Genomic DNA, 25,374 nt, shown 5'->3' with positions numbered 1-25,374 from the left:
TGATGGAAGTGTTCTAGGAGCCATAGGTGATGCCGGTAGAGGACCCGTGATTCGTGGATTCGAACAGGAGCGTGGGTAGTGTGTTTCTTCAGGTGGTTGTTTTTCCAGACTCTTTTGTGTAGTCTTCCAAAGGCGCTATTTGCCTTGGTGTGTCTGTTGTCTATCTCTTTATCGATCCTTGCATCAGATGAAATGGTGCAGCCGAGGTAGGTAAACTGGTTGACTGTTTTGAGTTCAGTGTGCCTGATGGAGATTTGGGGGGGGCTGGTGGTCATGGTGGGGAGCTGGCTGATGGAGGACCTCAGTTTTCTTCAGGCTGACTTCCAGGCCAAACATTTTGGCAGTTTCCGCAAAACAGGACGTCATGCGCTGGAGAGCTGGCTCTGAATGGGCAACTAAAGTGGCATCGTCTGCAAAGAGTAGTTCACGGACAAGTTGCTCTTGTGTCTTGGTGTGAGCTTGCAGGCGCCTCAGATTGAAGAGACTGCCATTTGTGCGGTACTGGATGTAAACACCGTCTTCATTGTTGAGGTCTTTATTGGCTTGTTTCAGTATCATGCTGAAGAAGATAGTAAAGAGGGTTGGTGCGAGGATGCAGCCTTGGTTCACGCCGTTGTCAATGGATAACCATATAACCATACAAAAATTACAGTACGTAAACAGGCCATATTGGCTCTTCTAGTCCGCACCGATTTAAGTGAAACACCACTAGTTCCACCTACCTGCTCTATGCCCATAACCCTCCAACCCCTTCACATCCATGTACTCATCCAACCTCTTCTTAAATGACCATATTGACCCTGCTGCAACCACCTCTTCCGGAAGGTCATTCCATTCAGCCACCCCTCTCTGAGTGAAGAAGCTTAATCTTATGTTACATCTAAAGTTTTGAAATCCAAAGCTTTAACTTATGATCCCTCACTCCAATCTCACCTACCCTCAAGGGGAAGAGCCTATTCACATCTACTCTATCTATTCCCCTCATAATTTATCTACCTCTATCAAATCCCCCCTCAACCTTCTTTGCTCCAATGAAGAAAGACCCAGTCTACTCAATCTTTCTCCATATTCTAGATACTGGAATCCAGGCAACATTTTAGTAAATCTTCTCTGCACCCTCTCCACCTTATTGATATCCTTCCTATAATTTGGGGACCAGAACTGCACACAATATTCCAAACTTGCCTCACCAATGCCTTGAACGGTCTCAACATCACCTCCCAGCTCCTATATTCTATGCTATGATTTATAAAGGCCAGCATAGCAAAAGCCTTCTTCACCACCTTATCTACATGATAATCCACTTTCAAAGAGCAATGAACCATAAACCCAAAAGCTCTCTGTTCCTCTGCATTCCTCAATACCCTCCCCTTCACTACATATGTCCTGTTATGATTATTCTTACCAAAATGAAGCACCTCACACTTATCTACATTAAACTCCATCTGCCACCTTTCAGCCCACTCTTCTAAGCAGTCCAGATCCTTCTGCGTCCACGAAAACCCTCCTCACTATCCACAACTCCCCCTATTTTTGTATCATCCACATATTTACCCACCCAATTTACCACTCCATCATCCAAATTATTAATGTAAATGATGAACAACAAAGGACCCAACACTGATTCCTGAGGCACACCACTCGTCACCGGCCTCCATCCTGACAGACAGTTATCCACCATGACTCTCTGGCGCCTATCTTCTAGCCACCGTTGAACCCATCTGACTATCTCAACATTAATCCCTAGTGCCTGAACCTTCCTCACCAACTTTCCATGTGGAACCTTATCGAAAGCCTTACTGAAATAGACCATATCTACTGCTCTACCTTCAACAACCTTTCTTGTCACTTCCTCAAAAAATTCAACAAGATTTGTCAAACATGACCTTCCCCTCACAAACCCATGTTGGGTGTCCCTGATCAATCCCTGCCCCCTAGATATTTATACATATTATCCCTAAGAATACTTTCCATTAGTTTACCCACCACTGATGTCAAACTTACTTTCTTCTTTTGTTTCAAAATATATTTATTGAACGTCAAAACAACAACTTCATTCACATTATGTAGCTTCATGTTATGCACCCTCCCCTTTCCTTAACAAAAAACAAGCACTCAAATAAAATAGGGTTCGTTAGGATTAGCGTAAACTGATGCTTGATGGTCATTAATAACTCGATGGGTTGAGGAGCTATTTCCATACTGAAGATAATATCATCAGGAATCCATCGTTTCTGCTCAGTAATAGAAAAAGGTTCAGGGCAGGCAGTGAGTGACACCTTAGACTGGTCTCTACACATATTGATTAGGGAAGTAAAAGGTCTGAGTCCACCACCCGTTCAAGTGTGCAAGGAATAAGTTATAGTACTGAGGTACAGTGGTACGAGGATGTAACTTTAATTAATGCAAAAACCGCAGTTGCTGGCATCTTGAGAAAATAAAGATTTGCTGGAGCAACTCAGCAGGTCATACAGCGTGGGTAGAAATAGCCAGTCAGTAGGCACTTTCAAGCAGGGAAAACACCAGTCTGTAAAGGCAGAGATTCTTCGCCCTTATGGCTAAAGATGTACCTTCCTGAAAGTGCCGCGGCTGGCTCCAAGGCACCGATTCCAATCCTTCTTGGAGAAGGATAATCGGCGAAGTGCTGCGCCCCACCTCCTGACCTGAATGTACAGCCGCTGCAAGCGGTTGGTTAGGGGCGGGCTGATGATGCTGTCAGCCTGTGACCCATCTTCCCACTCACCCTTCTCCCTCCAAGGCAGGGGCGGTGGGTGAGAGCTACCGGGGTAGCGGGAGCCGTCAGCGGGGGTCGGCTGGGCAGTGGGACCACTTGGGGATATGGGAGACGTCAGGAGGCAGCCAGTGTGGGCTGAGACAGCCACACTGGGCCGCTTCAACCTTTGGGGCCTCTTTCTGTGGCTCAAAATGCGGCAGAGCAAAGGCTGTTTTCCTACCCATAATCCTCCATGAAGCTGGAATTGTTCTGGGAATCACAGAACGGTTCCAGCCGCATGGGGGATTATGCGTAGGGAAGATATCCATTGCTCTGCCGCATATTTACGACAGGTGGCATTGTGGCAGCAGTTGCCCCACCTCCCTCGGCTCTGGAGGGCACTACGAGGTGCATCTGTATATGAATGGGATGCTGGAGCAGCCTTTTAGGGCTGCTGTCTGAAAGCTAAGTTTTAAGTTTTAGATCCACTCTTGTAACCGGCCTCTAGGCGAAGGCCTGACATGTAATGCCCTATCATGTTAGGTCTGGACCCAATTGAAACTCTGCATAGGATGTGTCTGTCTCACCAACCCTCTCTTATCTTGCTAGAGGCAATGTATATTTTGAGACAATTGATACTCGTTAAAGAGTTAGAGAGTTCGTCTGTGCTGAGTTGACAGGATGATGGCAGGAACTTTAGGGTGACAGCCAGTGACTGCTTGATGTCCCATCTTGTCCAGATCAGCAATTGATGAAATTAACTGTACTCAGGACATGTGAGACAGTGCTGCGCTCTCTCAGCACTGCCCCTCACACAGGGGACGCTCTCTCATTACAGTCTCTCCCATAGTGTGATCATCCCTCAGCACTGCCCCTCACACAGGAGATGCTCTCTCATTACAGTCTCTCCCATAGTGTGATCATCCCTCTGTACTGCCCCTCCCACAAAGACCAACATTAGGCACTTTCAGGTGGCCAAAAGACCCCGATGTAAAGCTGCATATTTGACCTCTTTGTGGCTGTCGGGAGGCCACCTGAAAGCGCAGGAAGTGCATGGAAGGCGCACTTGGTAACCCTCCTCCAGAGGGATAATCACCAGAGCACTGAGGTCCTCCCCCCACCCGGCTCCTGAATGCAGCTGCCTGAAAGCGACTGCTAAGGGGATGACAATCAGCTGGCGAGTACCTGACAGCCCCCCTCCCCGCTGCTCCTGCCCCCTCCGGCGCGGGACGTCAGGCAGGGGCAGTCGGCGTGGGCTGTCAGTGCTGGGGTGGCAGGCGCAGGATGCTGGTGGGGCCAGCATGGGCAGAGCAGTTGGATCAGTATGGGGACCGACATGGGGCAGAGGAGTGGGATCAGTGTGGGGACAGCCGCACCGGCTGCCCCAGCGCTGACAGCCCGCACCAACCGCCAGAGCGCTGACAGCCTGCTCCGGCCGCCCCAGCGCTGACAGCCTGCCGGGACAGGAGCCCGAGTGTGCTCCTAGGTGTCTCCCATGCAGCTGTCCCTTTCAGGTGGCCAGTGCTGCGCTTTCAGCGCTGCCAGCTGAACAACCATTCCACAGGTCTGAATCTGCTTTTGCAAGCACATTCTTGGCAGAGAATGTACCTGAAAGCGGCTATTCTCTCAGTAGTGCATCCCCAACACCATGCCCCTCCCTCAGTACTGCACATCCCATAATACAGTGCTCCCTCAACACTGTCCCTCCAACAGCACAACGATCCCTCTCTACTGTCCCTCCCACAGCACAGCGATCCCTCACTACTGTCCCTCCCACAGGACAGCGATCCCTCACTACTGCCCCTCCCACAGCACAATGATCCCTCACTACTGCCCCTCCCACAGCACAACGATCCCTCTCTACTGTCCCTCCCACAGCACAGCGATCCCCCACTACTGTCCCTCCCACAGGACAGCGATCCCTCACTACTGTCCCTCCCACAGGACAGTGATCCCTCACTACTGGCCCTCCCACAGCACAGCGATCCCTCACTACTACCCCTCCCACAGCACAATGATCCCTCACTACTGCCCCTCCCACAGCACAGCCATCCCTCACTACTGTCCCTCCCACAGGACATCGATCTCTCACTACTGTCCCTCCAACAGCACAACAATCCCTCACTACTGTCCCTCCCACAGCACAGCGATCCCCCACTACTGTCCCTCCCACAGGACAGCGATCCCTCACTACTGTCCCTCCCACAGCACAGCGATCCCTCACTACTGGCCCTCCCACGCACTACTGTCCCTCCCACAGTACAGCGATCCCTCACTACTGTCCCTCCCACAGGACAGCGATCCCTCACTACTGGCCCTCCCACGCACTACTGTCCCTCCCACAGTACAGCGATCCCTCACTACTGTCCCTCCCACAGCAAAGCGATCCCTCACTACTGTCCCTCCCAAAGCACAGCGCTCCCTCAGTACTGTCCCTCCCACAGCGCAGCGATCCCTCACTACTGTCCCTCCCACAGCACAGCGATCCCTCACTACTGTCCCTCCCACAGCGCAGCGATCCCTCAGTACTGTCCCTCCCACAGCGCAGCGATCCTTCACTACTGTCCCTCCCACAGTGCAGCGATCCCTCACTACTGTCCCTCCCACAGCGCAGCGATCCCTCACTACTGTCCCTCCCACAGCACAGCGATCCCTCACTACTGTCCCTCCCACAGTGCATTGCTGCTCAATACAGGAATGTGTTAGGATAATTGAGTCAGAAAATATGAAAGCAAAATCATTCAATTTAATGCTACATTTGGAGCATCACATTCACTTCCCTTTTTTCATCTGCCGAAGAGCATTTCAGATTGCAGATTTCATGCATCATTAATAAATATTATTAATTCTGGAGTCCCAGGTGGTTATAAGTAGTTACTTTCTCATTGTACGGTTTTATATTATTGCCTTTATCTCACAGAAGCTCACGTTTCAATACCTTGAGAATGCAAATATTGGTCAGAATAAATGATATTTTTAAAGTGGAAACCTTCTGGGGAAAATACAGCCATTAAACCCACATTTCATAGACTGGAATCTGTAGGATATGTAATAAACAAAACTCTAGCCCTTGGCCCTTGAAGACTAAATGTCTTAATGCAGCCTCTGGTTAGCTACAAGGTTATGTATGGAAGGTACCACAAAGGGCAATTGGAAACAATTATCTCCCATTGTGAGTGATGAAGAGGCAACAATGGTTAACAGGTTTAGTGTGGGGCTGAGACTGGTGTAATTGCTGGGCTATTGGACTAGGCTAGGTTCGGGGGAAGGGTGTGTGATGGTGCGTATGTGGGGATGGTAGAGAATGAGGCAAGGGACTTGCCTGAGGCAAAGAAACCCAAGACAAAAGCTCCTCCATTCTGTATATTCAAATAACAAACTTAAAACAAGAACTGTTAACCCATTAGTGGCCATTATTGGTGGATGATCTTCAGTCTATCACCTGATTAGCACTGACTGGATTTGCATTTGAGTCCAGATAAGACTTTCCCTCAATCCAGGATTTGGAATATATGTTGCTAATTCTTTGGACCCTAAAGTTGAATTTATATCACAGGACAGATGAGAGGGAAAATATAACTCTTAATTGAACTCTGGATTCAAGCACAAAGCAAAAGCTACAAATTATTCCAAAATAATTCTGGAAAATGACTTCTGGATTCTTTAGCTAAATTGATCCATCTCAATGACAGTGTATCCATGTCTGGCAGTGTAGGCATCACTCTTCATCTGTGACTCTGCCATAAATTGATAGTTAAAGTTTATGGAAAGGGACTTCAAATTTTTTCCTCAATTCTGTGTGCAGAGGTTTTTCTCAAATTTATTTCTGCAAGGCCTGGCTCTGATTTTTCACACCTGACTTTCTCACTAGTGGAAATAGTTCCTCTCTATTCATCCTATCAATTTCACTTAAATCACCTGACAACCTGTGGGCGGCACGGTTAGCGCCATGCTGTTATAGCGCCAGCGATCGGGACTGGGGTTTGAATCCCACCCACAGCACAGCACAACTCCTGTAAGGAGTTTTTACATTCTCCCTGTGCCCGAGTGGTTTTCGACAAGGGATCCTGTTTCCTCCCTCCCTTCAAAGTGTACCAGGGGTGTAGGTCAATCAGGTGGCACTGACTCATGGGTCAAAAATTTAAAAATTTAAATTTAAAATTTAAAAGTAAAATTTAAGCTTTTAAATTCCAAGACCTGGATTTTGTTATGCAGAATGCCACATTGCCTCCCTGCCAACCTCAGGACTAGCCTTGATAATTACATACCTCCTCCATGCTGACCTCTTTCTCCTGGACATGTGTGTTGTATGACCACAGCAGAGAGGGATGAAAGTGGCCTTCTTTGGAACTTCCCATTCCACACTGTCAGCCCAGCCTTGCCACACAAGTTGGAGCATCTGCCTTGTGTGCCATTTAGTGGAAAATTTCATGGTACGGTGGGAGTGTAACAACCTGAGTCTCAACATGGACAAGATGAAGGAGATGATCATGGACTTCAGGAGGACCAGGAATGACCATGCTCCATAACACATAAATAACTCTGCAGTGGAGAGCACCAAATTCCTTGACGTCCACTTAACTAGTGACCTATCATGGACACACATCTCCTCACTTGTCAGGAAGGTGGAACAATGACTCCACTTCCTGAGAAGACTGAAGCAGGCAAGGCTACCGGCCACCATCATGTTAACCTCTCTTTTCAGAGTGAACTAACTGGCTGCATCACAGTGTGGTACAGTTACTGCAGAGAAATGGATTGGAGGTCAATCCACAGGACCTTAAGTGTGGCAGAGGGGATCACTACAGTCTTCCTCCCTCTTCATCGACAAGATCTAATGGGATCATTGTTTGAAGAGGGCGTGCAAAATCATTGAGGACTCTTTCCACTCCATACACAGCATCTTTCAGCTGCTCCCATTGGGGAAGAGATCCAGGAGGATCAGAGCCAGCACCACCAGGCTGAGGAACAGCTTCTTCCCACGGGCAGTGAGAACGCTGAACGACCAAAGGAACTGCTGAGTTTCTCATATTCATAAAATTAATATTCACGATATTTATATCCATGAATACTTGTCCAGCATAAGTATTATTTCTCTTTGTGTGTGTTATATCTGGCTGTGTCTTGGCATGTTTTGCACTGAGGACCTGAGAATGCTGTTTTGTCAGGTTGTTCTAGTGCAATCAGATGAGAATAAACTTGACTAGGGTCTGCAGTTGACATCTTACAGGAGGATCCCTTGTGATTGGATTGGGGTATCAGCAAAGCTCACCTCATCCCTCTCAGGAGTATGAGGGCAGATGGATGATGTTTCTATTGTTGTTTGATCTCCCTGCCTGGATCAGATCCCATGCATACATTGAATGCTGATGCTCCTTTCTGCTCTTTCGTTGGAGCTTTATAGAAAATGAGCATTTCCCCAGCGTGTTCTTGAATATTTGCATGGTTAGTTCCTGAGTGACTCCACCAACTGAAGCTGCAGAAGAATATCCTTTTCCTTTACAGTGAATACCTGTATCTTCTTCAGGCAACCTTTGACATTTTTGCCTCAAGTAAGGGCTCCTTCACAAAGATGCCTCATTACATTGGGGCAATTCCTTCACAACCCTGACAGTGATCCTCATGTTCAGATTTCAGATTTATTGTTAGAGTACACACATGACATCACATACAATCCTGAGATTCTTTTTCCTTGCGGGCGCGCAACAATTACCACTAATTGGTAGTGCAAAAATGAACTGTATACAGTGTAAACATGTAAACAGATAACGAATATAAACAGAACAAAAAAGTCAATAAATTGCACAAGAAAGAGTCCTTAAGTGAGTCTTTGATTGAGTTTGTCATTGAGGAGTCTGATGGTGGAGGGGTAGCAGCTGTTCCATTCTTAGCTACTGTAAGACCCATTGAGTCCAACCCAACCACCATGGCTGATTTTCACATGACAATCCTTCTATTTCAGGGATCATTTACTGAATCTTCTCTGGACCCTCTCCAATGCCAATACATCCACTTTAGATAAGGAACCAAAAACTGCTCACGATACTCCAAGTGTGTTTCTGACCAATGCCTTTGAAGTGCCAGTTGATGAAGTAGACAAAGACGATATAGTCAAACAATAATAATGGCTTTTATTAGCAGAAATTAATGGTACAATAATGAAAGACAATGGGTGCATACACTGTTATACTTAAGGGGAGTGTCTTTAACAGTAGAGATAATGTACTGCCAATGTTATTAAGGCAAGGCCAGCCGAAGGGAAGACTGACAGCTTAGCAGAGATTCACCACAGCCTTATAAAAGCTCAGCATTACATTCTGCTTTTATATTTCATATCCCTCTTGAAATGAATGCTTGCATTTCATTTGCCTTATTTACCACTGACTCTACCTACAAGTTAACCTTGAGGGAATCTTGCACAAAGACTCCCAAGTCCCTCTGCATATCTGATTCCTGAACTCATTGTCCATTTAGAAAAAAGTCTATGTATGCCTTTATTCGTTCCACCAAAGTGCATGATCGTACATTCCTCTCCTAACCTATCTAACTCCTTTGGTAGACTCAGTGCTTCCTCAATACTATCAGCCCCTCCTCCTATCTTTGTGTCATCCACAAAGTGGGCCACAAAGCTCTAAATTCTGTCCTCTATATCATTGACTTACAATATAAAAAGAATTGTTCCCATCACTGAGCCCCATGAAGCACCACTGGTCACCACCAGAAAAAGGCCCCTTTTATCTTTACGAACCTTCTATCCATGACAATATTTTTTTCTCTGTTTTATTACAGCTCTTGCCTTGCTTAGCAGCCTTGTGTGGCACCGTGTCAAAGGATTTCTGAAAATCCAAGTCAACTGCATCCATTGACTCTGTCCTTGCTGTTATCTCCTCAAAGAATTCCAACAGGTTTGTCAAGACGATTTCCCTTTAAGGAAGCCACACTGACTTCTGCCTATTTTACAGTGTGGCTCCAAGAGTCCCAAAACCAAGATTCTAATGTCTTGCCAACCACCAAAGTCAGATTAACTGGCCTATAATTTCTTTCTCCCTTCTTAAAGAGTGAAGTGACATTTGCAATTTTCCAGTCCTCCAGAAACACTCCGGAATCCAGTGAGAGTGACGGGCAGGTAAGCCGTTAAATTCCAGGGCTTACCGGGGCTTGGGCCTACTTGGTTCAGGCTGTGAGTCGGAGGAGGCGGCGACTGGAGTTCAGGCGATGAGCTGGAGGAGGAGGAGGAGCTTGGAGAGAGTGAGGGGGTTAATTTGTCAAGGGGCCAATAAAAGGAGGGTAAGTATACGGGAGCAGCCCAGTGAGTGAGTGGCACAGTGAAGGAGTTGGTCCGAGAGGCTTTGGGTCAAGAGGCTTAGGCGAGCAGAGGCTGAGGATGAGCGTGCTGCACTAAAGGTAAGACATTCACAGTTAATTTAATATATATGTTTATTTTTTACTTTTTAAGGTGTGAGGAGAAGGAGGAAGGATGAGTGTGAAGGCAGTTTTCTGCTCTCAATGTCACATGTGGGAAGTCATGGAGTCTTCACATCTCCCGGACATCCACATGTGCACAAAGTGTGCTGAGCTGCAGTGTTAGACCGAGTCAGGGAACTTGAGCTGCAGCTCGATGACCTCACTCTGGTTAGGGAGAATGAGGCTATCGCAGACAAGAGCTACAGGCAGCTGGTCGCACAGGGGCCACGGGAGGAGTGGCAGTGGGTTACCGTTAGGAGGAGGAAAGGGAGGGGTCAGGTTCATGTGCAAGCACCCGAGTCTGAAATCTTCAGAAATTGGTACTCCACCTTGAGGACTGAGGACTATGGTGGGCAGAGGTGTGGTGTCAACCTCTGTGACCCAGAAAGGTAGGGATAAAAAGAAAAGGGCGATAGTCATAGAGGATTGAATGGTTAGGAGGACAGAGAGAGGTTTTTGTGGACGAGATAAGAAAAACCGGATGATGTTTTGCCTCCCTGGTGCCAGGGTCTGGGATGTGACTATGTGCGTTCAGAACATCCTAAAAGGAGAGGGAAAGGAGCCTGAGGTTGTGGTACATGTTGGTACTAATGATGATGTTGGAAGAAAGGAGGAAGTGGACCTGCAGAATGAGTATAGGGAGTTGGGTAGGGAGCTTAAAAGGAGGACCACTAAGGGTGTAACCTCTGAATTGTTTCCTGTGCCATGTGACAGTGAGGGCAGAAATAGAATTAGGTGGAGGTTAAATACATGGCTAAAGGGGTGGAGTAAGAGACAGGGTTTCAAGTTCTTGGACCACTGGGACCTTTTTTGGGGAAGATGGGACCTATACCGTAATGATGGATTACATCTTAATCCTAGAGGGACCAGTCTCCTGGCGGGGGCATTTGCTAGGGCTCTCGGGGGGGGGGGGGGGGTGGGGTGGGGGTGGGTTAAACTAGTATGGTTGGGGACAGAGTTTCAAGTTAGGCAGGACAGCAGGGTGAGGGCTTGTAGGCTAAGGAAAGAGACAAGTTTAAATAATTTGAGGGAGGAAAAGCAGGAATTAGTAAAAAGATGTTGTAGTGAAAATTGGGAGAATGGTAGAGAGGAGGATCTGCAGAAGGTCGGATGTAGGAGATCCCTGAGATGTATTTACTTGAATGCGAGGAGCGTAGTAAGGAAGCTGGATGAGCTAAAGGTGTGGATTGACATGTGGCACTATGATGTTGTGGCCATTAGCGAGATGTCATTGAAAGAAGGTTGTAAATGGCAGTTGATTGTTGCAGGATTTCGCTGCTTTAGATGTGACAGAGTCGGTGGATTAAAAGGGGGAGGTGTGGCATTACTTGTCAGGGAGGATATTACAGCAGTGCTGAGGCAAGATAGACTGGAGGGCTCGTCGAGGGAGGCAGTGTGGGTAGAGCTGAAAAATAAGGTTACTATTATGGGGTATATTATAGGCCTCCAAATGGGGAAAGGGAACTAGAAGAGCAAATGTGCAAGGAAATAGATGAGATGTGCAGGAGAAATAGGGTGGTGTTGGTTGGGATTTCAATTTTCCAAACATAGATTGGGAAACACAATCAGTAAAAGGGCAGGATAGCGTAGTATTTATGCATTGTGTTCAGAATTGCTTTTTGCAGCAATATGTTGAGACACCAACTAGAGGGGGAGCAATGTTAGATCCGTTGTTTGGGAATGCAATGGGGCAGGTGACGGAGTTGGAGAGAACTGGATCCAGTGATCATGGGTCCTTTAGCTTTAGCTTAATGTTGGAAAGGGATAGGTTGGGTCCGAGGTTGAAGGTCTTCGAGTGGGGGAAGGCCAGATTTGGAGAAATGAGAAGGGATTTGCAGAGAGTTGTGTGGGCTGATCTTTTTGTCAGAAAGGATGTAAAGGAAATTTGGGGGGCATTTAGGGGTGAGATTTTGAGAGTACAGGATCTTTATGTTCCAGTCAGGCCGAAGAGGAAGACTAAAGGTTCGAGGGAGCTGTGTTTTCTGGTGAAATTAAGAAGTTGGTTCAGGACAAGAGGGAGGCCTATACCAAATATAAAAAAAACCAAGGGGTTGAGGAGATGTATGGTCATTACTTAGATTGCAGGAAGAACCTTAAGAGGGAAATTAGAAAGGCAAAAAGAAGGTATGAGGTGTCCATAGCTAATAAGCCGAAGGTGAATCCTAAGGGTTTTTACAGATATGTGAACAGTAAAAGGAGGGTTAAGGATAGAATAGGTCCACTAGATGATGGGACTGGTGAACTATGTCAGGAACCATATGAGATGGGAGAAATTTTGAACAACTTTTTCTCGTCCGTATTCACAAGGGAAAGGGACATTGAGCTATACAAGATAAGAGAGGCAAAGGGCTCAGTTATGAAAAGGATAGGGATTAGTAAAGCGAGAGTTTTGGAGCTTCTAGGGTCAATTAAGGTGGATAAGTCTCCTGGTCCTGATGGGATTTTTCCCAGGACTTTAAGGGAGGTCTAGGAACAAATAGCGGGGGCACTGACAGTGATTTTTCAAAGATCACTGGAGGAGGGGTGGCACCACAGGATTGGAGGGTTGCAAATGTAGTTCTGTTATTCAAAAAAGGCAGTAGGCGTAGACCAAGTAATTATCGGCCAGTAAGTTTGACTTCGGTAGTGGAGAAGGTTATGGAGGGTATTTTTTGAGATAGGCAGGGATAGATTAGGGGCACCCAGCATGGGTTTGTAAAAGGAAAGTCATGTTTGACGAACCTTGTTGAGTTTTTTGATGAAATGACAAAAAAGGTGGATGAAGGTAGAGCGGTGGATGTGATCTATTTGGATTTTAGTAAGGCTTTTGATAAGGTTCCGCATGGAAGGTTAATCAGGAAGGCTTAGTCAGTAGGAATTAGTAGAGAGATTCTGACATGGGTTCAGAGGTGGCTGGGAGATAGATAGCAGAGAGTCATGGTGGACAACTGTATGTCAGGTTGGAAGCCTTTGACAAGCGGGGTGCCTCAGGGATCGGTGCTGGGCCCCTTGTTGTTTATCATTTATATTAATGATTTAGAGGAGGGTGTGGTTAACTGGGTAAGCAAATATGTGGATGATACAAAAATAGGGGGAGTGGTGGATAGTGAGGTAGATTTTCTTGGATTACAGAAGAATTTGGTTTGTTTGGAAGAGTGGGCTGAAAGATGGCAGATGGAATTCAATGTAGACAAGTGTGAGGTGTTGCATTTCAGTAAAAATAACCAGAATAGGACATATACAGTTAAGGGGAGGGCATTGAGGCATGCAGAGGAGCAAAGGGACCTGGGGGTTATGGTACAGAGTTCACTGACGGTGGATTCCCATGTAGACAGGGTGGTTAAAAAGGCATATGGTATGCTGGCCTTCATAAATCATAGTATAGAGTATAGGAGCTGGGAGGTGATGCTGCAGCTGTTTAAGACATTGAGGCCAGGTTTGGAGTACTGTACTTAGTTCTGGTCTCCAAGAGGCCATGAGTTAAGGGTAAGGGATCAACACTTTAGGAGAAATATTAGAGGTGGCCTTTTCACTCAGCGAGTGGTGGCAGAATGGAATGATCTTCTGAATGAGATAGTTGCAGCAGGGTCCCTTCTGTCATTTAAGAGTAGGTTGGATGTGAACATGGAGGTGAGGGGGTTGGAGGGTTATTAGTGGAGAGCGGGGGGTTTGAGCTAGTGGAGTTGTTCTAGTGACCTGGTGCGGACTTGAAGGGCCAACATGGCCTGTTTTCACTCCATAAATGGTTATATGGTTATATTACTACCAAAGCCTCCACAATCTCCTCAGCTAATTCTTTAAAAATCCTGCGTGTTCTTCATCTAGTGACCCGGTGCGGACTTGAAGGGCCGACATGGCCCGGTTCCACTCCATAAATGGTTATATGGTTATATTACTACCAAAGCCTCCACAATCTCCTCAGCTAATTCTTTAAAAATCCTGCGTGTTCTTCATTGTGAACCCAGTGTCCCTCTACTGGGATAAGAGGTCTATAGGCAGGGTTAAGATCCTTCCCTCCATCGGTGCAATCACAGCTCTCAGCCTGGGAGATCAAGCCCTTTCCAGGCAGATCACTCTCTCATAATATCATGGTCCTCAGTTTAAAATGTGACTCTTGTCAGTTCCGTGGATGATGATTTTCAGATCCAACTTCTTTAAGATATTTTGGCTAAGCTAATTATCAAGCTTTGTTATTTGTTGTTTAATTAGCAATATAGATATTTGTTAATTGTAAACCCATTAATTATTTGCCAAGAAACATAATTTTCTTTAAAATCAATCATAAATGTAATTTTGCTTGCGTTAAACGTTGGATCACAGTTGATGAAGTAAATAAGAGAAGCATCAACTGATAGATGCTTGTGTTTATTTTATCTTGACTTCTAGAAGGCAGCTCTCCCAGTCCCAGTTCCCGCACTTAGCATTTCTGAATCCATCTACCTCAAGCACTCTCACACAACCAATTTTTTAATGGATTTCATACTGTTATGAGGAAACAACTGCCAAGTGCGATTTATCAACCACTCATTAATTCTTGGTGTGGCAGTATCTTGATTGTAAAACCCTAGTCTTCATTTTCTGCAGTCTTGCATCTCCCCATCTCTGCTACTTCTTCTAGTCCATCTTGATCTCTGTACTCTGACTTTTGGCAGCCGTGCCTTCAGATGTGACGATACTCAGCTCTGAAACAGACTCCCCAAACCTCCCTGTCCTCTGTCTTTCAAAACCCTTGAAGAACAGACCCTTACAATGCCAGTACCCTTAATCAGAATTAACTAATCAAAAGGGTGTTTGTCATGAAATGTTCACTTTGTTTCTCCCTCCACCGCATGCTGCCTACCTGCAGAGTGTTTCCAACATTCTCTCTGTTTATTTCACTTGACCATATCTTCAGTGTATGTGGATTTTCAGGCTGTTATTCACATTAACACACGTCTCGCACACTCTGTTTTGGATGTTGTTTACTGTGAAGCACTGGGAAGTGTACTTAAAGAAGTTGGGATGACTGAGGAGGAATTGGTGATGATATTGGACAAAGAGAGAGAGAAAACCACTGTGGAATCTTGGGATAAATGGCCCACAGCCGCTTGCCTCAGGCATTCCCAGTTCCTTTGCTGAATGGGAGTACAGAAACTAGTGGAGCAAAGGTAAACCCTATATCAAAGAGATGGAAGAAGCTTTGCAGTCTGTGATACTCCCATGGATGGAGAACATTCTTGCGCAGTGGGGAGGGGAGGAAGGTAATTCTGGAGTTGATACAGCATGGAAACATACTGATGGTGGGTATATCTCTTTCTCTCTCTTTGGCTTGGCTTCGTGGACGAAGATTTATGGAGGGGGTAAATGTCCACGTCAGCTGCAGGCTCGTTTGTGGCTGACAAGTCCGATGCGGGGCAGGCAGACACGGTTGCAGCGGTTGCAGGGGAAAATAGGTTGGTTGGGGTTGGGTGTTGGGTTTTTCCTCCTTTGCCTTTTGTCAGTGAGGTGGGCTCTGCGGTCTTCTTCAAAGGAGGTTGCTGCCCGCCGAATTGTGAGGCGCCAAGATGCACGGTTTGAGGCGATATCATCCCACTGGCGGTGGTCAATGTGGCAGGCACCAAGAGATTTCTTTAGGCAGTCCTTGTACCTTTTCTTTGGTGCACCTCTGTCACGGTGGCCAGTGGAGAGCTCGCCATATAACACGATCTTGGGAAGGCGATGGTCCTCCATTCTGGAGACGTGACCCACCCAGCGCAGCTGGATCTTCAGCAGTGTGGACTCGATGCTGTCGACCTCTGCCATCTCGAGTACTTCGACGTTAGGGATGAAAGCGCTCCAATGAATGTTGAGGATGGAGCGGAGACAGCGCTGGTGGAAGCGTTCTAGGAGCAAAGGTAAACCCTATATCAAAGAGATGGAAGAAGCTTTGCAGTCTGTGATACTCCCATGGATGAAGAACATTCTTGCGCAGTGCAAGAGGGGAGGAAGGTAATTCTGGAGTTGATACAGCATGGAAACATACTGATGGTGGGTATATAAAAGAGGCATAACAATATGTTGCCAGTCAGCACCAGAGCTAATCCACACAGCCCAAGAATATCAAAGGCAAACAGGACCAAATGGTCGTAATTATGTGAGGTGTTGCAAGGCCCTCACATACTAATCCTGGCCAAATGTACCAGTCACACATACAACCCAGGGCATTGACACCTACCTGCAAGAGCCTTTTGTTCCTAGGGCAGGAATGCACAGGAGGTGAAGTTTGGGGGAGGGAGAGAGTTAAGAAGCAAGGGACTTAACCCTTTGTGAAATCAGGTAACCTGGCTCCACTCTCATCCCTCCTAAACTCATTGCAGTTCATGTGATCACACTGACATTGAAAGGTTGCTGTCTGTAAATGCTGCAAACTCTTCAGGTGGCATCTGTGGAGAGAGAAACAGATTTGAAGATGATGACTCTTCATTGTGTGTAAAAGAACCCATAATGCCTCAGCTCATTGCTTTTTAGAGGGATGTGTGTTTTCAGTATTTAGCTACTGTACTTCCAAGGGCACAACTAATTTTAATCGGAGGGATTGATTAGGTGGGATTTATGCCTTTGTGCAAACTTGTCACCTTGAAGGACTTTTTAAAAAAGCTTATGAATAAGGATAATTATGAATATCTTTTACATTTTTAGACATTCACCATGGTAACAGGCCCTTTCAGCCTTATGAGCCACTGCTGCCCAATTACACCCAATTGACCTGCACACCTGGTACATTTTGGGAGGGTGAAAGGAGACTGGAGCACCAGTAGGAAACACCGGACATGGGGAGAAGATACAAACGCCTCATAGACAACGAGGGATTGCTTGCACTGTAACAACATTGCGTAAACCGGTACGCCAATCGTGCTGCCCCTCATAACTTAATGAATAGCGATCACTATTTCCAAAATGCTTTCCCACTGTAACTATCACCTGGCCAAGCTCATTTGCCAATACAATCTCTAGTATGCCCACTTCCTGGTTGGATTATCCAAATGGTGCTCCAAGAAACTCTCTTGGATATACTTTAACAAATTTTGCCTCATCTAAACCTCTGGCACTAAGGATGTCCCAGTCACTACATTGAGGAAATTAAAGTCTCTGACTACGACCAATGCGTTGGACTGCAGTTTTTCATAATCTCTCTACATATCTGTTTTTTCACTTTCTGATGGCTGTTAGGAGGCTTATATCCCTATGCACCTTTCTTATATCTGATCTCTGCCCACACTGCCTCAGTTGATGATCCCACCATGAGGTCCTTGCTGAGTACAGTTATAATATTCCCCCTGATTAGGAATGCTACACCTCTACCTCTTACACCTTCTCTATCCCATCCAAATCAACAAAACCAAGGAACTTTGAGCTTCCCATCCTGTCACATGGAGAGTTTTCATGAAATTCTTGGATTTCAGGAACTGGAGGAAGATATAGTTGGAATAGTTGTAGAGGTTATATGTGAAGGAAGGATGGAGCACAGATGGGAAGAATATTGTTCATCAATAAAAATCATTCTGTGTCCTAACATCAATTATATCTCCTCTCTGAATTGTAAGAGCCTGTTCTTCTTAAACCCTTCCAGATCCAATAGATCCTGTTCATGGATAACCCTTTAAAAAAAATGCAGGGGGACTTCAACTTATCCAGTTCCGCGCACATTCCTTTTGAAATTGCCATTTGGGAGCAGATTCCCTGCTGTCAAAAGTTTCTGCCTCCCCACTGGCACCTCTCTCATCATCGCAGCAGCTTCCAAATAAACTCGGCTCAGTTTCTCCCACCACCCCACCCAGGATTCCCTGCACTCAACGTACAAGGGAAGCTTTGACTTCTCTCCTTCCACAACAGTCATTATTGGGAACACATTCTATTCAGTTGTTCAGAGATAAAAGGGAGAATACTTGATTCTACAGAACCATTCAGATGTGCAATATGTCTTAAAGTTCTTCCAATGTAAAAATCTTGTCAGCTTTATTAAGTCTGACTCACTTTCCTCAGACAAGAGCAAAAAAAAATTCAAGCCTGACACTAATGCTGTAGTAAAGATAGTACACATTTGTCAGAGGGGCAGTACTGAGGGATGGTTACACTATGGGAGTGGCAGTATTGAGGGGGTTTCATATTCTGGGAGGGGCAATACTGTAGGAGGGTCACTGTGGGAGGGGCTGTACTGTGGGAGGGTCATTGTGGGAGAGGCAGTACTGAGGGAGGGTCACTGTGGGAGAGCCAGTACTCAGGAAAGGTTACACTGTGGGTCACTGTGGGAGGAGCAGTACTGAGGGAGGGTCACACTGTGGGAGGGGCAGTACTGAGGGAGGGTCACACTGTGGGAGGGGCAGTATTGAAGTTGATCCGGCACAATGTGGGCCGCCTTGCAGTGAATCACACTGTGCCGTTTCAGGATGTGCCAAACGTTCCTGTACAGGCTGCTCCTGCACACTTTCACTTTGTTGCTCTCGTCGCTCGTCCAGACACGACACAATGGTCTGTTTTACCGCCCAGTGTTGGGGGGGGGGGGAGTGGGGTACCCAGTGGAAGTTCCTGTATGCAGGAGTCCTCCCCTTTATAATCAGGGGCCTAAGGTGGAGAATGCTACATCAAGCAGTGCCGTGTAACTGTTCCCTGAGTCGGTTTACCGACACCACTGCTGCCAGTCACATCTGCAGCCAGGAGAAGACAGTGGAACAGGAGGTTTTGGCCCCTCTTCGCTTACCTGAAAAGGCTGTTCCTCAAATTCTGGTTTCACTTCAGCCCCACCATCCTGATCTCCAGCCGCCTGGTGTGGAAGGGGGCTGGGCATTCAGTGGATCTCCTTACGGGTTGGCAAAACTGGTCATTCACGGGTTGAGAGAGCTGACTGCCTGACGGTCTTTGAGGGTTATGACCAGGCTGGTGTGGTGTTTGAGCAGTAACACATGGTGGCTGAGTTCAGGGAATGATAGGTCCCTGAGGGGACCGTGCGCGTGGTTGATGACGAAAATAGTTTTTAATTTGATGCATAAAAGAGAGATGGTCGTAATTTCTGCCTCTCAGTTTCTTTCAATGTTATGGTACTTTTTCAATTTAATTGTAGCTCTATGTGAGTTTTGTGTTTGTAACATTGTAGTTTGAATAAAGTTTGTATATTTATTAAAAAAGGCAGTTCTGTGGGAAGGGCAGCACTGAGGTAATGGATGGACTGTACTTATCAGAGCAAAACTATTCATAAACAGGAAACAAACTTAAAACAAGGCATTTTGTTTTATTCAAAAGGTATCATCAAGTCAATACATTCTAAAGGACCAACTCCACTCATGGCCTCTTTTATTGATGTATTCTCCAAGTGTTACACAGGACCCAGTCCTCCGATGGTGGCAAGTCTTTGTCCCTGTGCCTTTGCGTTGGCAACATTGAGCTTGTGTAGATTCCTCATCTACTCCCGCTCTCTGGAATGTACCAGCTGGCAGCATTCCTATTCTGCACACTTCATTGCACTGAAGGAGACAAGGGAATGCTGCATGTTTCAGGTGCTGTCCAACTGAGAATTGAGTTGCTGACACACCAGTCTTGCTCAGTGTAAGAGGTCTCTCAGGACCACTCGAAGGGTTCTGTCTGTTACTTCCCAAAAAAAATCATCAGTTTGTCTTTCCTTATTTGTACCCCAATCCTGGCATGGAAGATATTTGAACTGCACATGTTCCAGATGATGTAAACTACTGACAAATGAGATCATGGAACAGAAGGATTGATTAATGGCCCCCACTCCTTCAGGTGTCGATGTTTGACATTTGGTGCTTGCCAATCCTCTGATCCAGTTGACCATTCATACAGATCATGAAGAGATGCAGACTAGTTGAACCTGTGCTCTTGTAATGTACACACCCAATTAACTTCAGGTGTTTAGAAACACTGCCTTAAGTATTAGATATTTGAGGTGGGCAATAGTGTTGAAGTTCTCCCAATAGTGATACTTTACTAGAGAATTACTTTTGAAATTGTACTCCAGAAGTATAAAGTATACAAATGCAAGGTATTTTGTTTTACACTTGTTTGTGCCTTTACACAAGACCAAAAAAAAGTATTAGTACAGCACCCATTCTGCATGGAATTAATGCAGTTAGTGCCTCAAATCTCAAGGTTTAATTGTGACCTCAAACACTAGCTGTTCTCTTTGCACCTTCTCCCCATGACTATGTGGGTCTCCTCCAACATTCCACAAGGTACTGCTTGGTCAGTTAATTGGCTAATCTAAAGTACAAGAGGCTAGTGAGAGAATTAAGAGGAACTGGATGGGTACAAGAATGAATAGGTTACAAGGGAATGTGCAGGAATGAGAGTGATGCAATAGTCCCCAATGAGTTGAATAGCCTTGATATCATTAGGAAATAAAAAGAGGCCTTTCAGCCCATTTCACCTGTCAGCTCTTTGAAAGAGCTATCCAGTTAATATCCCTCATCCCCAGACCCACAAATATCTCCATAAACCATAGTTATAGAATTTTCTTCTGAAAATTGTTAAATTTGCTTCTTCCACCTTTTTAGAGAACATGTTCCAGGTCAGCTCCTTCCTGTGGCAGATTAATGTAGTTCTTTCAGGTTTTTTTTGCCATATTTATTCTGTGTCCCTAGATAGTTGCTCTCTTGTCACTCAAACCTGTAGATCTAAGCATGGACTCAGACCACTGTGAAAGAAAAACATTGCTGTGGATTCAGAAGATAGACACCTGAGGGGAAATACGCAGACCAGGCAATGTATGTTTCACTTTTCAGGCCCATGATGCAATTGGGCAGCATGGGTTTATGGGCTGAAAGGGCCTGTCATTCTGCTGCATGTCTACATTTAAAATTTAAATTTCACATTCTCTTGTGTTTTTCCCCCTTATTGATTAGGGTCCATGTTGCCTGCTCCTCAACCCATTCACTGAAAGGCTTAGATTCTATTTCTCTATCCAAACCATGATCTTGTAAACATTTCAATTGCTTAATATTTGCATCTAGACCAACTCCAACTCTAGTCTAACCTTACAGCTGAAATTCCTCATCTGAAACCTATGCCCCAGCCTATCTCTCTGCAAACTAATCCTTCCTAACGTGTGCAACCTGGTTTTGAGATTGATGTTCCACCTGTTTTACAAAGTGTAGCTGATTGCTTGACATACCATGTTGAAGGTACTCAGCAGGTCAAGCAGTGGTAGGGACAAAGAATGGTCAAAGCCATTTATAGGCAAGGTCTGAGCTTGAAACTGACACCCCCCCCATCTGAAAGTTGCTGTTTCTTGACTCATTTCCTCAAGCAGAGGATGTGTAGCTTCAGATTCTAGCATCTGCAGTCTCCCATTTCATTTTCAACCCTAGTTGAAAAAATTCAGGATCTCATCTGCTTTAAAAAAAACTATTCATCTTCCAAACTTCAAATTGATGTAGGCACACACAGGAGGCGTCTATACACAGACCCCCTAGCTGGAATCAACTACCTTTGATCAACCTTTCTTTCCTCAGCCAATCTTGCATTAGGCAGTTAGAGAATTTCAGTTACAGTCAATATGTAAAGGCATCACATTTGGTCCACACCATCTATGGTGGAAAAAAACTTGGGAGATTCTTGGGCTAGAAACTAGAGCAATTTGGATGGAAGGATGAGAATCATGACTGAATAAGAAGCATCAGCCAAAGAGATGGTTACAGTGAACAAGATTTTCTAAGAGTATAAGGTCAGAATTGAATTATAACCTTGTCGACATTCCTGCTCAACCCCGTAACCTTACACACTGCCTGCTTATCAGGAACATAGTCTCCTGCCTTAAATATTCAAAGAATGTTTCTAACACCCTCTGGAGGAATTGATCCAAAGAAGCACAATTCAAAGAAAAATTTCTGCTCTGAAATAGTTTACTTAAGAATTGTACCAGCTTCTAGTTCTAGATTCCTCATGAGAAAATATCCCACACAATATTCTCAGGATCTTGCGCTTCAGTCAAGTCTTTCAATCTTCAAAGCAGTGGCAATGAAAGCCTCGTTTCCTCTGACATGTTATACTCAGCATTATGTGTCAGGCTTCTTTTGGAGAACTGATTGAAAGTTTAATACATTTTGGATATCACTTCAAACTCTGCACCTGCATCATGTGATCATTTGCAGACCAAAGAAAATGCAATGATGGGAAACTCCAGCAACAGCCACAGGAACTCGAGATGGTCCAGCAGAATTTGCAAGACAAATGGATGGTCAATGTTTTGAGTCAAAACCCTCATCAGGACCAAGGGCAAAAATACTATCCACAATATGGAACACCAGGGTGGTCAGTAGTTAATTAGCCAAACGGCCATCAGGGGAGAAGACAACTTGAACAAAGCATCAAATCTGATCCTTAAACTTCAGAAAGCATTAACAAAATCCTGTAATGATTTAGCCTCTACATGGTTTGTGGCTGTTAAGCAAGATGAGGAAACACTGCCCCTCACAGGACAGCATCTGACTACCAGCACCAAGGCAAGCTAACACCAATCCGTTACACACAGTCTCTCCAAACCCTAGCTTCCCAACAGATGCTCAAAACCTGCAAGCATACAGCAAGATGCTCAATGCAGAGTCATGGAGTTGAACAGAAAAGAAACTGAACTTTATAGACAAATCCACAACGTGGTTACAACAGCAGCAGATCAACCCTGAAGTATCTCCTCGCAACTTCCCAAAGCTTCTTCACCATCTACAAGTTATGGAACACTCTCCACTTCCCAGAATAATTGCAGGGCCTTGTAAACAGCTTTGTAAAAGTCCATGTAGACAACAGCCCATGTCATAAAACATTTGTAATCAGTCCTCACTTTTCAGAATCTCCTACCACTGATATTAGGCTGAGTAGGCCTGTAGTTCCCAAACTGTCTTTTCAGTCCTTAAATAAAACCACATTAAGCACTCTTCAGTCTTCCATACCCAACATGGCTTTAAGGGCACATATTACTCTGCCAGGGGCCCAGGAATTTCTTCCTGGCATCCAACAATATCCTACCTGATCATTAAAAGATAAACCTGCCTCAGCAAATATCACAATGTGTGTAATGTCAGAATCCAGATTCAACGGCAAGACTTGCCAGAGTTCTTCAAAAGCACGGCCATTATACAGTTGTGGAAATGTTACCCATCAGGGTTGTGCCCTATCTTATACAGATTCTACATTCTTTGTTCCAATTAAAAGGCGGGATTAAGTACTTACTTCAGCTGCACTACAACCATAGGGGATGCTTGTTTACTGTACAGCAACTAGGCATAAAATTAGCAAAGTCTAAATTTTATTTCAATAAGTTTTTTTAATCATCTTTACAAAAATAAGTTGTGATGTCCTTTCAAATTCATGGCTCACCTGCAGAGGGAAAGTGCAAATATTTGAAACAATTGTAACACTGCTCAATATGAAAAAGCCAGAAAGCGGATTTCAAATCGTTATATGATGCAGAACAATATCTTAGATCAGAGTTTTCCCTTGACCAATCCGAAACATGTGAAGAACTCAGTGCTGCGCCATCTTCATTCTCCAAGTCAATCAGGAGATGTGCAAGGTTTGTGGAGAAAGTACCATCCAATCTTCCACAACTTGCTGACTGATAATAGGAAGGAAATCAAGGATCTATACTCATCTACTCTGATGTACTGTCATGCTGAGCTGAATGAAGTGCAAGGCAACCCCTCTGGGCTGATTGTGGTAGTTGAATTGGACTGATTTGGAGAACTCCAATGACAAGATCATTCAAATACAGTAAACAGAAAGGCATGGAAAGTTACCAGCTCCCATTAGCAAGTGGTTTCACACTATAGTCCACTTAGTATTTAAACCTCAGCTGGAGGTTATACAAGTCAGATGATAAACTTAGCATTCTGTACCCCTAATACAGTTTAGGGAAAAAATTAGCATTACCCTGCTGCATTTTGCACCATGTTTAAATAGCTATCCCATCAAACCTATCCTAGTTTATCTTTAAGATTAATTAGAGTGTCCTTACCTTTTCAATTATTTGTCCTTCCAACAGCCAGTTAGTTTTCTGCTGCTTTATCTTTACTAGAATCTTTTCCCTAGAAGACAAAAAAATCTAAGTTCACTATGCTTGTTTTCATCCCAAGTGTTCCTACATGTAAAGGCTTAGAGATGACCAATGGAAAGGCTTGGAAATAGAAGTGTCGGTGCTCATTTTCAAAATTCTGAATTGCATAATGGTTCCTACACAAAGGGCTGCACATCTAATCCCAGTATTGAGAAGTTAGTTCACACATTAGTTGGGAAATGCCAGTATCTATTAATTATAACAGGATACTTAAGAAAACAACATGATTAGGAAAGTCAAGGTAAATTTAACAAACAAGTTTCGTGCAGTAACTGTTACAATGAAAGAACAGTGGATGTGGTGTAGAGATTGTTTTTTGAAGGCCACAAGACACAGGAATAGAAATAGGCCATTCAGCCTATTGAGTCCACCTCACTATTTAAATCAAGAGCTCATCCATTTTCCCGTTCAAACCCACTGCCTGGCACTCTCACCATAACCTTTGATGCCAAGTCTAATCAAGAACCTATCTCTGAGGATGTCATATGATGTAGAGGAAGAAGGAGGCAGCCTCCCAAAGCTCACAGATAATTATAATAAGGAAAAAAAAAATTTACAGTAATTTAAATAAGGAAGAATACACATTTAAGGTGAAAATGTCAAAGAAAAATCAACAATTATGGGCAACTGAGCTCTCAATGAGAAGTTTTTTTTTTAAAAACACAGAAAAGGGCCTACTTACACCAAGAAGCCAGAGGTTGTAGCTTGTTCTGCCTCCCATGCAGACAATCCATGCCTGAGGAATAGTGGAATGCCTTCGGAGTTGGAGCCAAGTGACGATATGGAAAAAGAGACTGGGAATGTGCACAGTGAAGGAGAACTGGAAGAAGCAAGGAGGAGGATCTCTCTCCCAAAATGGTGCTTTGGAGACTGATCAAAGTACAGAAGAGGATGAACTGGTAAATGTTTAACTTTTTAAAAAAAAATCATGGCTCACTGGTTTAAGTACAAACTAAAGAAAAATATACTAATGAAGATATAATGAAAATACTTTTATTGAAAGATCAGAATACTAACAAGAAACTGGATCATATTTTAAAAGGGGTGACCAGGCTCGAAACAGAAATAGGGATTTTAAGTGAAGGAGTAATGGAAGTGAAAAAAAAAATGGATGAAACTATGGAGAAAGAATTAAATGAAT

The 25,374-nt window shown here is 44.8% G+C and overlaps 2 long non-coding RNA genes across 3 annotated transcripts in view; one reads left to right on the top strand and one right to left on the bottom strand.

Moving 5' to 3' along the window:
* The window catches only part of LOC138753912 (uncharacterized), a 41,650-nt gene extending 23,386 nt beyond the window's left edge, over positions 1-18,264 (top strand). The window contains exons 2-4 of the long non-coding RNA XR_011351507.1: positions 9,503-9,618; positions 9,771-9,839; positions 16,814-18,264. This is a non-coding gene — a long non-coding RNA (uncharacterized lncRNA). The remainder of the gene's footprint in view (positions 1-9,502; positions 9,619-9,770; positions 9,840-16,813) is intronic.
* LOC138753913 (uncharacterized) lies at positions 16,356-25,090 on the bottom strand. Of its 2 annotated transcripts, none has more exons than XR_011351508.1 (3): positions 24,916-25,090; positions 24,135-24,204; positions 16,356-16,557 (listed from the first exon to the last, which is right to left on the bottom strand). It is a non-coding gene; the product is annotated as an uncharacterized lncRNA (long non-coding RNA). The 2 variants fall into 2 exon arrangements; XR_011351509.1 differs by lacking the exon at positions 16,356-16,557 and adding an exon at positions 23,449-23,497.
* Positions 25,091-25,374: the final 284 nt, after the last annotated feature.

The sequence above is a fragment of the Narcine bancroftii genome, chromosome 2 (assembly GCF_036971445.1).
Source record: "Narcine bancroftii isolate sNarBan1 chromosome 2, sNarBan1.hap1, whole genome shotgun sequence".
Lineage (NCBI taxonomy): Eukaryota > Metazoa > Chordata > Chondrichthyes > Torpediniformes > Narcinidae > Narcine > Narcine bancroftii.
Note: the sequence above shows the minus strand (reverse complement) of the source record. Positions and strands in the feature narration are given on the sequence as shown.